The sequence below is a fragment of the Pinus tabuliformis genome, chromosome 1_2 (genome assembly GCF_031772625.1).
Source record: "Pinus tabuliformis cultivar Carrire ecotype Pingquan chromosome 1_2, CPIR1, whole genome shotgun sequence".
NCBI lineage: Eukaryota > Viridiplantae > Streptophyta > Pinopsida > Pinales > Pinaceae > Pinus > Pinus tabuliformis.
The window spans coordinates 243,050,782-243,070,163 of NC_142298.1; the positions used below are offsets into that span (position 1 = coordinate 243,050,782).

General features: G+C 38.2%; 1 pseudogene; it reads right to left on the reverse strand.

The window, feature by feature from the left end:
• Positions 1 to 3,977: 3,977 nt before the first annotated feature.
• Positions 3,978 to 4,928, reverse strand: LOC149205284 (putative aldo-keto reductase 1 pseudogene; annotated as a pseudogene).
• Positions 4,929 to 19,382: the final 14,454 nt, after the last annotated feature.

Here is a 19,382-nt window from a genome sequence, read left to right on the forward strand (position 1 = left end):
TTTTCTACAGGATCCCCTATATTCCTACAGGATTCCCTTAAAACCTACAGGATGATCCTGTAGGAATTACAATGACCCAGAAATCCTACAGCAAGCAATCTGAAGGCATATGATGGACTTGTTAGGTCCCTAAAATTCACCCCATCCACAATCTAGCACCTCACCTCATCCACCATCATCACCCTTGCACTCACAATTCAAAAAGAAAAAGAAAAAAGAGTAGTTTCAATAGTTTTTCAGTCTTTGAAAAAGAAAAGGAAACAGAGAGGTGTAAAGAGCATCACCTGAGTACCCTTTACTCTCCACACTCCCACTCCTTCTTTCCATCCATGTCACCATCCTCACAGCCCCATCAAGAAAAATGATAAAAGAATTTTGAGGGAGAAGCAGCTATAGGACATCCTGTAGCAGCGTATCCCACAAAATGCCAATCACACCAGCAGCAAGTCTTCACCAAGTTGATCCAGGATCTCCAAAGCAACAGCATCAGATCTTCAACCACAGATACCTGCAAAAATAGAGAAACCATTAGCAGATAGCAAGAGGAGGAAGAAGAATGGCCTGCAACAAATATACACAGCAGCACCTCTGGTCTTCAACAAACTACAGCATAGCATTGAAACCATAGTTCAGTATCCCGCTCGCTCTCTCATATGCATCATGTAGTCAAAAAATTTAAAGGTTACGAGATATTTGGTTTATAAGTGAAAAGGTGGCCAGTTAACTTGGCCACCTTCATTCAGTCAACACATGCACAATCGGGTGTCCTCTCACACGTGGCTACAGTCAACTCAAAGATAGAGAAGGATTAGGACAAAAAGTAGTTAAACTACAGATCTACGAGGTGGGACCTGACTACGAGGAGTGGGAAATGATGAGGTGGCAGTGGGGACCAAGTAAAGAGGTAAGCTCTAAAACTACATTCCCCTTTGCAAGTAAATGAACCAAGGATACTATAAATTTGAGTGAATTTGTTATGAAACCAGCTCTCAAAAAGATAGAAAAGATAGATCAATGCCTTAGAATTCAGCCTCTTCGAGGGGGAAACCCCCTTTACATTACACAAATGAATGATTCCTTGATGATTCAAATGAAAAAACCTCCTTTCTATATATAGGAATCTAAGGAGTCACAATAAAACCCATCCAACCTAACAATAATAATATAAAGGCACAAAAATAACAATAGAGGGATTATATGGGGCACAGTAATAACAATATGGGGAAAATAGGGGCACAACAATATTAATAAGGGATACAACTACAATAGTAATGGGGTAATAATTAGTATTATAGGCACCTAACATGCCCCCCTCCTTCAAAAAAAGAGTTGTCCTCAATGCTTGAGTAGTTTTGGATGCTTCTATATAAAATTCTCATCCTCCCATGTGGAATCTCAGCAGATATGTTCTTCCACTTGATGAGATGCTCCAAAATTGATCGATTTCGTAGTTGTCGAGTTCTTGTTTCTATGACTGCTTCCGGTTCCAATATAATTTTTCCTTCCTCGTCAAGTTCTGGCAATATTGTTTGAACTGGGAACTTGTCGCCTATAACCTTCTTTAAACATGAAACATGGAAAACTGGGTGCACTCGAGAAGCTGCAAAAAGCTCCAATTTGTATGCCATAGTACCAATATTTTGTAACACCTTGTATGGACCATAATACTTTGGTGATAATTTATTATCCTTCTTATCTTGCCTGAGGGACATTTGTTTATATGGTTGTAGCCATAGGAATACCCAATCACCTACATCAAAAATTCTTTCACTGCGATGTTGATCCGCCTGTTGTTTCATTCTATTCTGTGCCAACACGAGGTTATCCTTTAAGAGTTGGAGGACTTGTTTTGGATGCTCAATGTGATGTTCCACCGCTTGAACCTTAGAATTTTCTTTTAAATATGATGCGATGGATGGTGGTTGATATCCATAAAGTGCCATAAATGAGGTCATTTTTGTTGATGTATGGAAGGACGTGTTATACCACCATTCAACCAGAAGCAACCATTTGACCCATTGTGTCTCTTTATCAGATAGAAAACAACGAAGATATCCTTCCAAACATTTGTTTACTATCTCAATTTGCCCATCAGATTGATGATGATAAGATGAGCTATGAGCTAACTGAGTACTGGGACAAGAAAATAATTCTATCCAAAAATTTCCAGTGAAAATGGGATCTCTGTCACTTACAATAATCTTTGGGTTTCCATGTAGCTTTTGAATTGTTTCCATAAATGCAGTAGAAATTGTACTGGCTTTAAATGGATGTGATAATGCACAAAATTGTGCATACTTGGTAAATCTGTCAACTACCACCATGATGACACTCTTTCCCTCAGACTTGGGTAAACCTGTGATAAAATCCATTGAAACCTCCTCCCAATGTTGGATTGGAATGGATAAAGGTTGTAATAGACCCAGGGTCTTAATTGTTTCAACTTTATTTTGTTGGAAAACCAAACATTCTGCCACAAACTTTTGAATATCTGATTTAAGGCCATCCCAAAAAAATTCCTTCTTAACCCTGTGGTAAGTTTTTAAAAATCCTGAGTGCCCTCCTAAGGGAGAAGTGTGCAATTCCATAAGAATCTCTTGCTTGAGTTGGGAATTCTTACAGAGGTATAAGCAATCTTTGTACCATAATGAATCATTTTTCCAGCTAAATGTATCAGATGTACTAGAATCTTGTTGTAACTTTCGAATAAGTGCCCACACTTCTTCATCATTCTTCCATTCCTCCCTTGCTTCGTTTATCTTGTTAGCGCTTGGAATTTCACCTCAGGCTGACAAAGGTAAACTCCAAGGCAACATCAAACCACTTAGCCTCGTAGCTAGCCCTACGGGGCAGGAGAGGGCTCTCTCCAGTTTATCTCTGTCAACATCTTCAATGGGCGAGATAACCAATAGGGTAACACTGATTTTAGGCTAGTAAACTGATAAAAAGGGGTTTTTAATAAAATGACGGGGTTTTTCTGGGCTGCATGGGGCAAAGAAACAGCTTGAACAGAGAAATATAATAAAAAAACACAGATTATCGACTGAGGCAAGGTAGGCAAGAAATTTAACACCAAATTTAGATTAAATGAGATGGCAAGACTGCTGAGGAGCTGACAAGGGCATAGAAGATGAATCCTTGTCAAACAGAAGAAAACATTGAATATGAACAAACTTAAAGGCAGAGCATAAAAATGATGAATTCTACCTTAACACTTCATTTGTTCAATTAGAAATGATCATGAAGTGAAATGAAACATAACAGTTTACATATGAAACAGAAGAAAAACTTATGCTAACTTTCATACCACAGGAATCTCAGAAGTCAGAGCTGTGTAATTTCATTAAAAATCTCTGTCAAAAACTGTACAATGAAGCTCTATTACACACACCTCTCAGCACTCAGAATTCTCCCCTCTCTCTTCACTAAAAAAAAAAAATTAATATAATAAATACATGCTGCTAAGGAAAAAACAAATCGACCCCAAAACAGGGGCGCTGTTTCACCTGCAATTACAAAAATTAGGGAAGGGCGTTTCATCTATTCTAAACATAGAACAGCATTCCTAAAAATCCTCTGATGGCCGACACATGGAGCGCAGATCCCGTTGAATCATTAACTAAAGTCTGGGAAATAGGAATCGAATCCTATCAGATGTCTCTGTTTATTTTTGGCTGAAGTGAAGAGCCAGGTGTCGAATTCTTCTTTCCTCCAAAGCTGCACTGCATGTAATATGGTATTCTCAATGGAACCGTTACGTCTTTCTTGGTCTGGATGATGTTACACGGGGCCTTCACATCGCATATCACTCTGGAAAATGGCTTTCACAACACAAGTTCGATTTCCGGCTTCATATTTATCAATTTACTACTGAATTCCTGGTGATAAATAGAGCTAGTAAGACCTGCAAATTCCAAGCTCTTAGGGAAAAGGGTACATCAGCCAAGCATAGAATATTTGCTTGCAAGTGATCAATTCTACTTTGGTTGGGGTATGTTGGCGAATTTCCAAGTCGTTTTATACATACTCTCAGGATGTCTCAATCCTGCAACCTCATGTTCTGGAACAGCTGCAGCAATCTCATTCAGTTCTTGCTGTGACAAGCTAACCCATAAAGATGCAATATTTTCATCCAAATTTTTTACTTTACTTGTTCCTGGAATAGGAGCAACGTCACTTCCTTGATGAAGCACCCATGCGAGGGCCAATTGCGCGGGTGTGTACCCATGCTTTCTTAGCTAGAGCAGAAACTCGTTCAAATAATACTTCTTCTCGCAATTCTCTCCGTGAAACCGAGGTTGCCGAACCAGTCTACTATCACCCTCATATAAGTTTTCAACAACTGCTTTTCCAGCAAAAAATCCACGTCCAAGAGGACTATAAGGTATAATGCCTATTCCCAAATCCCTGCAAGTAGGAATGATATCATCCTCCACATCACGGGTCCACAAAGACCATTCTAATTGAACAGCTGTAATGAGATGTACAGCATTAGCTCGTCTAATGGTGTCCACACTAGTTTCAGAGAGCCCAATATATTTGACTTTTCCTTCTTGCACAAGCTTCTTGAGTTCTCCCATAGTTTCTTCTATTGGAACTGTAGTATCCACACGGTGTTGGTAGTAAAGATCAATATAATCCACATCAAGGCGCTTCAGGCTGTCTTCACAAGCTTTGCGTACATACTCTGCTGAGCTTTTAACACGAAAAACAACATTGCCAAACTTAGTGGCCAGCTGAACTTTCTCACGGGGCAAACCTTTCAAAGCCTTGCCAACTTGGACTTCATTTGTGAAAGGCCCATACATATCTGCAGTGTCAAAAAACATGATGCCTCTGTTGAAAGCATGATGAACCAAAGAAATTCCATCTTCCTCGGCAACAGGGGTGCCATAGACAAATGAAAACCCCATACATCCTAAGCCAAGTTTGGAAACCTCGAATCCTTGGGTACCGAGTTAATGCGTGGGATGGACGCCATTTCTAAAAGCTTGGGTCGATTCTGCCTGAAGAAATATATGAACTCGTACCATCATAGATACCTTTGCAGTGCTTCCAAATTTTCTAATTCCCTCACCTCCACACTGTTTCATCTCATTTTGCTTCTTTTCAAAGAGATGTATGGCATCCCGGACACTCAATCTTCGAGTGTGCTCAGGCTTTTGAGCAGACCCTGATATATTGTTGTCAATATTATCGCTCTCAGCATCATCACTGTCACTGCTTCTCAATTCCCTAAATGAACCCGTGTCTTTGATAGGCAGATCTTGAAAATAGCTTATACTTTTAATCACTACAGAGTTAGATCGACGTGATCCTGTTCTCCCGATTTGAACTTGTCGTGTTGGAGAAGATGACCTTCTCCTGTGAGGAGACCTTACTGAATGCCTATTTCTCTCAGCTTGAGATTGATTAGCATTATCAGAGGAAACTAAATCTGTATTAACAGTGAGAGTTCTCTTCATTTCAAACTTACCATTTATGCTGGCCAAGCTATTGGAAGTTTCTTTACTACCAGCACCTTCACTTACCATGACTCCAACAGGTTCCTTCATTGATAAATCATTTCTATATTTCCTGTGTGTATGGTCCTCTGTGTTTTGTGTGTCAACGAGAGAATCCTCATTTAACCATTCATAAGCGAATTCATTGCCGGATTTGACTGATGTATATAGAGCTATGTCACCACTACTCTGACTGATTGTTTCAACAGTAAGGTCTTTGTTAGTAATGACTTTATCCGAGTGGCCTGTGTTATTCTGGTGAGAAGCATGATTTGTGAAGTCAGTAGCAATATCTACTACGAGATTCTCCATACTCACATCACCTACCCCTCCTCCATCATGTGGGCCCTTTTGAACTCTGATGTATGTTTGAAAATCTGTGTCATTTGCATTACATTTTCTACAGATATCATCACTCTTTTTATCAACAAGATCCATTTCAAACTCTTCTGATGAAATTGCCTGGGAAATATTTTGAAATGGGAAATATTTTGAAGTCCACAGCCAGGATTGACAAGCATGTCACCAGCATCATTGCAAATCGATATGATGAGAGGCTTTTTCTTCCAATAAGACACAGACAAAGTACTACTCTCTGCATGGGTTGAAATTCCAGAATGTGACAACAACCTTGTGTAAAAAAAATCTCAAGCAGTACAAGAAGCGTCAAGCATATAGAACAAATGTAAGTCTGGTCTGCCATAATTGTTAAGCGAGAAAGCATTAGTAAACAACGAGAAAGAAATCATCAATCAAAGAAGATGCATAATTCCTCCCATCTTTCAAAAGTTTACTCCTGCTGCTATGCTCCTCCATTCGAATATTGGTAGATCCTCCTTGGTCCTATCTGAGTTGCAACACATTCCATTGTCGCAGGAGAATAAGAACAGGCATAATTGCAGTGAGGGCAGCAATTTCAAGAATTGATGTACCATTCAAGTTGCTGACAAAATCTTTCTTAATCTGCTTGTGAGGATTGAGGCAAGTACTGTAGGACTCCATTGATATATTATGAAAAGTGAATATACTGAATTGTTCTTGTGCAGGGATAGGAGCTTGAAGTCGCTGCCATTTGAAGAGCTGGAGAATAAATTACATATTCTAAAAAAAACAACATTAAATGATTTCTTCTTCAAAACCCTGTTTTGAAGAAGAATCAATCGCACACTGACATGAGACGGAGTCTAACATATCCAATCTAGTTGGATAATAGAAATGGTGCACAACAATGCTTCCACATCCTAATCCTTTTTTGAGAGTGCATTTGCCACCACATTTTGCTTCCCTTTTTGTATATGATTTCAAAGTCATAACCCAACATCTTTGTGACCCACTTTTGTTGCTCTTCAGAGGATAATATTTTTTCTAAAAAGTATGTAAGGCTATCATGATCTGTTTTACCTCGAAGTGTCCTCCCATTAGGTAGGGTCGCAATTTCTTAAGTGAATGTAGTATTACCAACATTTCCTTCTCATAAATAGCTTTGTGTAAACACTTTCCCTTGATTGGACAACTTTCAAAAGCAATGGGTCTTTCATCTTGCATTAAAACAGCACCAATTCCATTTCCTGAAGCATCACATTCCACAATAAAGGTTTTTGTGAAGTCCAGTGTAGCTAAGGTCGATGCTTGGCACATTGCCTCTTTAAGATGTTCAAAGGCCTTTGTTGCTTCTGGAGTCCATGAAAATGCATCTTTCTTCAATAATGTTGTTAGGGGTGCTTCTATTCTCCCATAATTCTTAACAAACTTGCGATAATACCCTGTCAACGCGAGAAATCCTTGCAGACGCTTTATGGATGTGGGGATTTTCCATTCCTTAATGGCTTTAATTTTGCTAGGGTCTACCTTAACTCCTTCATGAGATACAATATGACCCAGATATTCCACCTCTTGTACTCCAAAGAAACATTTGGATCTTTTTGCATATAATTGTTTCTCCTCCAATAGTTGTAGCACCCTGTCAACATGTTCAACATAATCCTTCCAAGACTTGTTGTAGATTAGTATATCATCAAAAAATACTAACACAATTTTTCTAAGGAAGGGTTTGAAAATGGAATTCATCAAACCTTGAAATGTAGAAGGTGCATTGGTAAGGCAAAAAGGAATGACCAAAAATTCATAACGACCCTCATGAGTTCTAAATGTTATTTTCGGAATGTCTTCAGTCTTCATTCTGATTTGATGATATCCTAAATGAAGATCCAACTTGGTGTAAATTGATCCGTGCAATTCGTCCAGTAATTCATCAATGACAAGAATGGGAAACTTATCTTTAATAGTGAGCTTGTTGAGCTCCCTATAATCCGGACACATGCACCATGATCCATCCTTCTTGTGCACCAATACTACTATAGCAGAGAAAGAACTTTGACTAGGTTGAATTATACCAACCTCTAGCATTTCTGCAACCATACGTTCAATTTCACTCTTTTCGGCATAGGGATATCTGTACAGCCTGATGTTAGGAGGAACACTTCCTGGAATCATATGAATAGCATGATCATGATCACGAATAGGTGGGAGACCTTTGGGAGTCTCAAATACCTTGGAATGATTGTCCAATAGTTTTTGGAGATCTGGAGAAATAGATGATTTCGATGTGGAAACATCTAGCGAACATAATTGTGCAATTACACCTCTTTGTTCCTTTTTTAGAAGCTTTGTCATACCGTTAGAGCTGATTATCTTTCTCGGTTTCCCTGCAATACCCCTTAATTCAACTTCCTTTCCTTCCACAGAAAATTTCATGAAAAGTTCTTGAAAATTAAAAGCTATTGTACGCAAGGATTGTATCCATTGGACTCCTAGTAAAACATCAACACCTCCCATTGGAATGGAAAGCATTGGGCTAGTCCATACATATTCTCCCATGGATAGCTTGATATTATGGCACTTTCCAGAGCAATTTATTGTTCCTCCATTTGCAACCATCGCTTGACACTCTGGTGCTCGATATAGGAAGCAATTCAATTCTTTTGCTACCTTACAATGAATGAAATTTTGTGTACTTCTTGAATCAATCAACACTATTACCTTTTTCTTTTTGATTTGTCCTTCTATCTTTATGGTTTGAGGAGTGGTAATTCCAGCCAATGCATTACAAGATATGGTTGGATTCATTTCTTCTTTTTCTAGGCTTTGTTCCTAGAGTATATCCTCTTCTTTTTACCTTTCTTGCTCCTTTTCTTCTTCCTCTTCACAATCTATGTAGAATAATTTCTTCTCAGCACACTTATGACCTTTAGTGTATTTTCTATCACAACTGTAACAAAGCCCTTTTGCTCCTTTTTCTTCCAATTGTTGTGGTGTCAACCTTATAGGTTGTGGAAGACTAGGGGCAACAACACTTCCATCTTTAAAGTTGTGAGTGGTATGCTTCCTGGTTGCCATAATTTTGCTTTGCGTTTTTCTTACTAACCTGAATGCCTTCTCTAATGAATCAGGTTCCCAAAGGCAAACATCATGTTGGATATTATTCTTTAAAGTCCCTATGAGCACATCAATCCTATGCTCCTCTGGAATATTTTTTACCCTTATGTTCAATTTTTGGAACTCCTCAATGTGCTCCATTATTGAACCCTTTTGTTTAAGACTTATCAATTGGCTAAAAAAAGTGTTGCTTTTTGTATCCTCATAATGTGTTGTCAATTCTTCCGTAAAAATTTCCCAAGTGATAATTTGTTTACGAGAGCAAAGCCATTGATACCATACAAACTGATTTGGTCCCAAATATAAAGTTGCAATACGTACCTTTTGTGTGTTTTGCACATTATTGAGATCAAAAAATTGCTCCATATGTAATATCCATGTTGCAAGATCCTTGCCATCAAACTTCCTCATATCGATTTTTGGAATATGGTGGGTCTTCAATCCAACATTAGAGTCTATGAAATCATGATTAACATTTCTTTTGTTCGCATCATGATTTTCCTTTACTACCCTTTCACCATTAGTAAGTATTTCTTGTAGAAAATTTGTCAAATTTGTCTTCAAATATGCCATGCCTGTCTTCAAATTTGTGTTCAAATCTATCTTCAAATTGTCCATCTTAGCTTCGATGCCATTTATCTTAGCTTCTGTTAGCTTTTGTGAGAGTGACAGTTGTTGCACTTGGTCTTGTAATTTTGATATATCATGTAGAATTTCTTCCTCTTCTTCATGAGTCATGCTAGAGCTTTCAGGTTGCTTACTAGGTGTTTGCATTTTCTTTCCTCGGGGCATCAGTTACCGATAATAATGCTCTACTATGCCCTTTGAATTCCTTCAAAATAATTTTTCAAACCAAGCTTAAGCAAGAATTTAAAAAAATCTACACACCTTTTTTCACTTTGTAGGAGCTCGATATTGCCTCTAATGTATCTCTGTAATTTCAGATCATCTAGTTTTGAAATTGTGACCTGCAATAGCTCTTTGTGTCCTCTTTCCAATGCCACTAGTTTGATCCAAATTGGATTCTCCAAGCAAGATTTATGCCAAATCTCCCACAGTGACCTGATTATGGACTAGTTCAGTAGAGCGAACTTCTACGACGTTCCACGTGTCCCTGTTTTGAACTTTGGCTCTGAAAAATATACACAAGAAACTACAGCTTGTCCTCTTCCTGTACCTTCTTACGGAATTTCAATCCGATGCTCAGAGAGAAAGTTATAACGATTTTCCCCAGGTCACCTGTTTGGAATGTAATTCAAGAGTCTGCAAAAAGACCAACTTCATCAGATCATATCTCCACGAATATAGCGCAAAAAGCTCTGAAATTTGGACCCGAGGTTCAGTGTGATTTCATCTCAATTGGGTTTTTTCTTCGCTTCTGAAACGTTGCAAAAAAAAATTTATAGCGAAAATACCACGATGACCTATTTGGAGAAGCAAAACCCTAGAATCCAAAAACTCTGATACCAAATGTTATGAAACCAGCTCACAAAAAGATAGAAAAGATAGATCAATGCCTTATAATTCAGCCTCTTTGAGGGGGAAACCTCCTTTACATTACACAAATGAATGATTACTTGATGATTCAAATGACAAAACCTCTTTTCTATATATAGAAGTCTAAGGAGTCACAATATAACCCAGTCGACCTAACAATAATAATATAAAGGCACAAAAATAACAATAGAGGGATTCTATGGGGCACAGTAATAACAATATGGGGAAAATATGGGCACAACAATATAATAAGGGATACAACTACAATAGTAATGTGGTAATCACTAGTATTATAGGGACCTAACATAATTTTGCAACTGTGTGAAGGAAATTAAATACACAGTCATCTCTGTTTTGCTCCTGCATTTGGAAAGTTGTTTCAACCCTCTCACTTTCCCCTCAAGCTTCACCGACAAGGTGATAGGAGGGTTTAATAAGAGAGAGCCCACAAACATTGTGAGAATCCAACAACACCCCCAAGTGCTTGAAATCTTTACAAGACACAATTGGATGGGGTTTTTTAAAAATTCAAAGGGTATGATGATGAGGTGGCTCAAGAATTTTCTCTCTCCCTCACTCCACACACCAAAACACATGCCACTATTATAATAAGGGGCCTCACTATAGATCTAATCCTTGAGCTCATCAACAAGGTCACCACACTTCCCCTAGGAGTCCCATGGAGAAAAGAAGACAAAGGAGATAGCCAGGTTGCCAAAAGAAAATTCTTTTTAGAAGGTGAGGAACCCACTGAGGACAAAAATGGAGTAAGGAGGGAAATTATGCCATATCCATGGAGGTAGGCTACCAACTAATCAAATACATCTCATTTGAGGGAAGATATAGTGTTTTCTATGGCTATCATTTCAGGATCCTTGAAGAATTAAGATTTGGAGTAGAAAGACCCCCTCACCGAAGGCTCAACATACCATATTTCTTGCTTCAATCACTCATAGACTCAAGCATTAAAGTGAAGGAGGGGAATTCCCAACAATTAGCTCACCATGGGTTAATTAGGATCCTCATTGAAAATTCCCTCCAAAACCTCATAACCCCTATAACATGGTTAGTTTTCGGAGACATGCCAGCAGAGGATGACATCAAATCTCTCACTTATGATGTTAGTCCTACTGTTAGTGAAGAGGAAGTAAAAGAGGAAGAGGAAGATACAGAGCAAGATAAGGATGAGATGGATGAAGAAGGAACTGACACGAAGGAACAGGATGAAGATGAAGAATAACAGGGAGAAGAGAAGGAGGATCATGAAGAAACGAAGGAGGAAATTAAGGAGGAAACTGATAGAGATGATGAAGATCTACAAGAAGAAGAAGACAGAAAAGAAAAAGAGGAAGAAGGCAATAAAACAGAGGGGACAGAACACAAGGAGGAGTCACCTAGGGTGTCTCCAGAGGCCACTAAGGGTGAGGTAGCAGCTGCCCTCACTGCTCTTAGCACCCCAATCAAGCAAAAAGGAAAAAGGCAGAGGCAAACCCCACTATATTTGAAGACAAGAAAGAGCACAAGAATAAGACAAGGGAAGCCACAAACATCAACCAAAATTCCTATTGAGATTGAAGATTCCCCTACAGAAAAAGACAAAATGCCTTCCCCTAAGTCCCCTATCACCTATGTAAGGAGGCCTACTACTAGATCGACTTCCTCAAAGGGTAAGGTAATCCTACAGGATCCACAACAAAATCTATAGGAAGAAAAAATAGTCCTACAAGATACTCTATTGAATCTACAAGAGGCACAGAAATTGGAAATAAAGGTAGGGGTGTGTTGATGCCTTGAAAATCGTTGCATCAACATCGGGGATAACCACCCAGTCCAGACCTTAAAGGCAGCTCCTTTTCCGTTTGGTATGGTGGCTCCGACTGGATATAATGGGACCAGTGTCCCAATGATTGGTAGATGGGATGAATAAATGATTGATTTTCTAATATCTAATGATAATGGATGAATGATCTAATTTATAAAAGTAAAATATAAACAACTATTCTATCCCGGGAAATTGCTGCTTTTAGTGTAACTTTGGATGGTCTTCATTCACAAACATGCATATAGATGACTCTTGTTGGTAATCAAAGATGTTTATTCATATGATAATTACTAAGCCCAAATAGTTGACAAAGTAATCAAGCAAACATTATTACACTATATCTCATTTATATCATAGACATAGACATGAGTGAAAGAATAACAATCCTCGAACATCCAATAGTGAAAAGTACAAGGCTTGTTGTTAAAGCACATATATATATTCAATGATAACAATATTTAAACAAATGCAAATTCATATAAAAATGACAGAAGAGCATAGATAATAGTACCACATGTTTATTCGAGTCACTCCCAATATCAATCGCATTCCCATTCCTTTTCCAACTTAGAAAACACTTCCAAAAGAGGCAATAGTGCACAAATTATCAAAGCTTTCTTTGTCAAAAATCAAATACTGGCCCAGTCTTTATAAAAAATAGATCAGAAGCAAAATAATGTGACTTCTTGATTTGAGTTTATACAAAAACTGAGGACCCTTTCCAATGCATTGAAAGGGCCTATAAATACTAATTAAACTAACTAATTACAAAATAATCCTGCTAATAAATTGGTACAACTATGCTATGAAGATCTCCTCAAAATCGGCTTGTCTTTAGTTGGCAGCATGATTCATTGCTTCGAATGATCTCCCTTCGGTTTGAGCTGGCAGATTTCTAACATTGGTTGCAACTCTGGGGGGCGGCTTAGGCGAGAATTCAGTTGAGTTGAGTATGTGGCATCTTGTATCTCGGGGATCATGCAACTGATAGCATCATTTAAACACTTGAGCGCGGCCCTCTGACTGTATGACTTGATTAGGAAAAAACAAAAGGTATCCCAAGTTAGACTTTGGATACCAGTGATTAATCTTCCTTTCTTTTCCAGCTCCTGGTTTCCTATTAGTTCCAAAGCTTTGGCCGATGTTAATTTTCCTGGGTTACATTGAAAAATCATATTAGATAGATAAAGAGTGTCGTTGACAAATTCAATTAAATTGCTAGTAGATAACCGACATCTCGAGGTTTCTCTTTCTGCCTTCATTAATTGAGTCTGCCACTCTAGGAACAGGATGTCTTTGTGTTGAGCCTCAAACCTGCACCTTCCTATACACCCTCTCAGCCTTCTTTTTCCACTTACTTCATCCACCAAGCTGTTAAATCATTGCATTATAGTCTAAAAAGAGCTTCTGACATGGTTTTCTAACTATGCTTATGACTGTTGTTTGGTTTAGATTTTTGTTCAGGCAGTTGCGGAAACTTGTCAGTTTCCACAGCCAGCACAGGTTTCCGCAACCAGCACAGGTTTCCGCAGCCATTTTGTTAAATGCTATGCTACAGGTGTCCTATGAAGAAACGAGCCACATGGGCAAGCTACAGGTGACAAGTACATGGAACGTGTCCCTTCAGATCAGCCAAATCATCCATAAAAGGTCACGGTCAACAAGGGTCAAAGGCAAAGCCAACCAAGGAATTTAGTAGTGGCACGTCTCTGTTTTGAGCACGTGAAAGTTTACGTGGCACAGTCCTCAGCTCACGGAGATATCGGCACACCTGGAGATCAACCCCGTAACCTGAATCTAGCAGCTACCACTCCGAAGATTTAATGGACATGATGACCATTATGCTAGATCTCGGGCTGAGGAGATCTACGTGTCTCTGGCAACGCAGTTAACAGCATAGGATTTAGGAGTTAGTTACAGCACTTTTCATTATAAATAACGCGTTGATAAACGTTGTGTAGAAGCTTTTGGAGATGTAATTTTGAACTGCTGTTATTATCACCCCACTGCACTCTGTTTTACATATTTTGCTGCTGCTTTAATACATGAGAAGATGACTTTCCTGAGCTCGTTTTTGTGACTGTTCGTTGACTGGCTCAGGTGGTAGAGGGCCCCTGTGCACTAAAGCCCTGTATAGTTTTCATTTAATTTTGTTATGTTTCTGCTTTCATAATCATTAGCTTGTATATAACATGTTGTTTTGATGTTTTTAATTCACTGTTGTTTACATTTTCATTTATGTTTTATAATAGCTGTCAGCTGATCAATGCTTTTCTACAGGTTTTCTTAGGCAGCCCAGGCAAATTTTCATCTTTTTGACAACTACTAACATATGAGATCATCTTGTCCTTCCTGCTAATTTTCATTTTCTGGAGTTAAATTCCAGCACTGTCATTTTTTTCAAATTGTGTTTTGCTTATTCATTTTTCTGCTACTTAGACATCATACTACTCATTTGTTTAAGGTTTCTTTCTATAGTCAAGTGACTCTATTAGTAAGGAATCAGAATATTACTTATTGTAGGGTGATTAGTTTGCTTTCTTGCAATTTAGATATCATATTGCTTAACTTGTTCATGATTGCTTCCCATAAGGTAGATTGAGCTGAAGGGTAAAGGATCAGAAGAGTTGAAGTAGTGTGATTAGTTTCCTTTATGCAATTTAATTTCCTGCAATTTAGATATCATATTGCTTAACTTGTTCATGATTGCTTCCCATAAGGTAGATTGAGCTGAAGGGTAAAGGATCAGAAGAGTTGAAGTAGTGTGAATTAGTTACTTTGCTTTTAGTTTTTGAGTTGCCTTAAGTTCAGTTTTTACTTTCTTTTTCATGCAGCAGCAAGGATACTGGGCCATTGTCATTAGTTCATTGTTTGATACATTTACTTCCTCTTAAGAATTGATTTCATTACAGTTATTTTAAAGCTTTCTTTTTGAACACTTTTAAGTTTGGAAAATCACTGTAGAAATCACCATTACCATCCATACTTAACTTTCATTTTCACCATCACACATTAGGGAAAGATAAATCCAAAAACAAACTCAAAAACGACAAAAGACTAAGGAAATGGTTATCTTGTACATATAGTACACTTCACTTCGTCAGTTTACGAATCCCGGATTGACATTTTAAATAGCAATTTAGAATACACTAAATTGACCAAACATTTTGGCGTCATTGCCGGGGAAGTGAAATTAGGTAGCCAATTTCTTTAACAAAAAAAAAACAAGAAAATTTCAAGGAAGGAAAATTAATAACCTCTCAAAGTATGCTCTCCTCTTGCACTTAGTGTGATCTGGAGGATCAGAAAATATAAAGTTATTGGTTTAATAGTTTCTTGAGTATGCTCTCTTCTTGCACCTAGAGTGACCTGGAAGATCAGATATTAGCCCAACTTGAAGAAAAATATAAAAAAAAATGACATGCATAGAGCAAGAGATTCTAGGGGAAGGTTTTTAGCTAGAGCCAATAGTTCAATTTTTACAACTCCTTCTACCTCAAGGAATAGACAAGAGACACCTCCATCATCTCTAACCTACACTCCTAGCCCTAGGATTCCTGGAATTCAAGAGACAGTAGTTGAGTTAGGAGACTCTTCCTCACCATCCATCGAATCTGAATTAGGAAAAGATCCTTTCTTTTCTTCTACAGGGAGACACATTATAATTGAAGAAGTAGAATCATCTAAGGAAGAAGAGGGAGAAATTCCTCCTCGTTCGCCATTAGTAGAGGAACCAGAGGACTCTGAAATCTCTGAGAAAACTACCATGACAGAAGATGGAGTTAACAGATTTGGTAGAGGTAGAGGTAGAGGAGGGGGAGGAGGAAATAATGGAGGAGGTAGAGGTAACAATGGAGGAAATAGGGATGGAGATAACTCATTTGGATTTCCTATATTCGATGAGGATTCTCGAGCAACAATGAAAAATATTTCACCATCTGTCCTCCCAAACTTTCATGGGTTAAGAAATGAAGATCCTGAAACATTTCTATTTGAGTTTGAGGTCGTGTGTCGAACCTATGATTATCTGGAAGACTCTCAAAAACTCAAACTGTTTCCTTCAACATTGAAAGGAGCTGCTTTGAAATGGTTCATGGGATTACTCACTCAATCCATTAGGACTTGGAATGACATGAAACAAACTTTTCTGGATAGATACATGGATTATGGTATGCCTACCAACCACAAGGATGAAGTATTTAAAATGGTACAAAGAGAAGATGAAAACTTGGAGGATTTACTTGAAAGATTCCAATACAATCTGAAAAGAGCAAAAATGAGTAACTTAGATGAGGAGACCTTGAAAGCCCTTCTATTAAAATCCATTAGAGATGAATGGATAGATATTTTGAACATGATGGGAAAAGGAGACATATCTCAACTTCCACTTCATGACATAGTAGAACTGTGTGTCCATCTCTCAAGAGGAAAATCTAAAACTGGAAAAGGGCCTAGAGATCCTTCTCTCATCAGAGCAAACAAATCTGAAACTGGATCAGTAAGTAGGGCTGAGATTGGAAATATGCTTGATGAATTCAAAATTGATATCTTAGGGAGTCTTAGTGAGCAACTAGACACTCTTAAGATCCACAATAAGCAGAAAGCTGAAGCTGAAGCTTTAGCCATATTTTGCCCAAAATGTAGAAAAAAACATGCTCTCAGGGAATGTCCCTTGGATGCAAAAGTTGTAGAAACATGTGCAATTTGTTCAGAGAATCATGAGACCAAGGATTGTCCTTCAATTCCTGGGCTCAAAGCTGTCTTTCAAGAAGATCCAAATACAATTGAGTCTCTCTGTTTTATTGCAAGGAGACCTTGGCAGGGGCAACAAAATCAAGGGTTTAACAACTCTATGAACTTTCAACCCCCACCAAATTGGAATCCTTGGCAACAACCTTGGTCCCAACCTCAAAATCCTTTTCAATCATGGGTACAAGGTATGCAAAATCCTTATGGGAGATTTGCTCAATTTTATCAATATCCTCCATCTTTTCAAAACCAATAAGCTCCACAACTTCCAAATCAAAACCCACAACTATCATTGCCATTTCAACAACAACAACCCTCTCAACAAAACCCAAATTCTCAAATCTTGCTTCCATTCCAACAGAATTCAAATCAACTTCCTTCTCAGCCATTGCCAAACCCCAATAATAAAAACCCTCAAAATGCTTACATGGTAGAAGGTCAACAATTTCCTGCCTATATGATTGTTCCTCTCAATGATGTACAACTCAGATCTGGTAGAGTTCTAGATAAACCTTCTATAGATGCCCAAAATCAAATCATTTCTGAGGAAGAATCTCTTGAAGCCAATAAGGGTTCTGAAGTATCTCTTCAAAACCCAAACACTCAGAAAGAAAAAGAAAAAGAGCTAACCCCCACAACTCCTATAGTTGAGCAACCTGCATCTTCATCCACACCTCCTTTTCCTTAAAGATTACAAATTGACAAAGGGGTGGAAAAACAAATCTTGTTGCCTGACTATGATTTTCTAGATGAATTGAAGAATGTCTGTATCAAGATTCCCTTGTTACAAGCCATTAAAGAGATTCCTATTCTAGCAAAAACAATAAAGGAGTTGAGTCTTAAAAGACCAGGAAGGAAACCTAGAGACACAAGAAGAATCCACCTGGTAGGGAAAACTGCAGACATCATGATGGAAAAAATTACTATGCAGAAGTATGTAGATCCCGGTAGTCCAATTGTCAAAACACATATCAATGGGGTAGAAATTCCAAATACTTTGATTGATTTAGGGGCTGCTATCAAAATTATGAGTAGACAGACTATGGAACAACTAAAACTTCCTAATCTTCTCTTTACACCTACTTTACTGCAACTTGCAGATCGATCAATTATTAAACTAGATGGTGTATTAGAAGACATTTCAGTCTCCTTAGACTCTTGGGAATATCCAGTAGATTTTATGATTTTAACCCCCAAGAGTAATTTAGGAGGACACGCGCTCATCTTAGGAAGACCTTGGCTAGCCACAGCCGATGCTTTCATCAGTTGTAGGTCTGGGAATATGTATATTTCTGATCGTAATTCAACATAGAAATTCAATCTGTATCCTCCAGCAAAAGCAATTACAGAAATAGGAGATAATGAGTGGATTGATGATGAAGATACTATACAACCTGTCTTTACCATTTCTAAAGTTAGTGAAGATAGTCAAATTCTGAACACATTAGAAAACTTTGAAACATCTTCAGAATATGACCACACACAATTTCAGTTAGATTCCGACATTGAGTATTTATCATCTAGACAAATGTCTCTTTTCTCTATGGAAGAGTTTGGTAGTTCCGCCATTGAGATCTTTCCAGGAAAAACATTGAATATCAACAAAAATTTGGAAAGATCACAACAGGAAGAATCTCCTCCCAGGGTCCAGCAAGAATCTCCTCTACTTTGACAAGCTTCACACTCTTCCCAAAGAGATCAAAAGGTATGTAATCTCTCCTCTCAAGCTCAATTAGGAAGTCTAAATTCCAACAACATTTACCCTCAAAAATATTCAGCTTTCAACCTCCCTAGCAACCAGCCCAATGCCTCATTTTATAGTGCAGAGGAAGGAAGTTACTAAGTCTACCTTCAAAGGGATAGAGTCCTCCTTCAAAGGGATAAGCTCCTCTCATCAAGGGGTTAGCTCCTTTAGTTATGGGATGCATGAACCACCTAGGAGCGAACTTGCCACCTCAAGATTCCTTCTAGAAGCGTCTAGAATTAACCCAAAGTGAGTTTTTAATAATAAATTTGCGCCTTTTTGACCTTTACAGGGGTCTGCACCATTTCCTTTAGAAACAGAGCGGGCAGGTCCACAGGGGAAATGACCAGGGGGTGCAGGACCGTAGGTAATGATAAGAGAAACTGCGGAACTAGAGTTTTAGAGATTTTCAAAGACTTTCTCTCATTTTTAAGGCTTGACATGAACAGTTGAGGTTTAAGACTTGAAAAAGAGGACAGTTCGAGTGGTGATAGACTCACATTGACTGCAGAATGTCATGGTGACAATATTTTGTGCAACAGATTTCCCCCTAAAGTGTGAAGTCTGTAATAGATAGTATTTGTCATCTAAGAAGAGTGAAGTACTTTATCATTTCGAGGATCATCTTGTG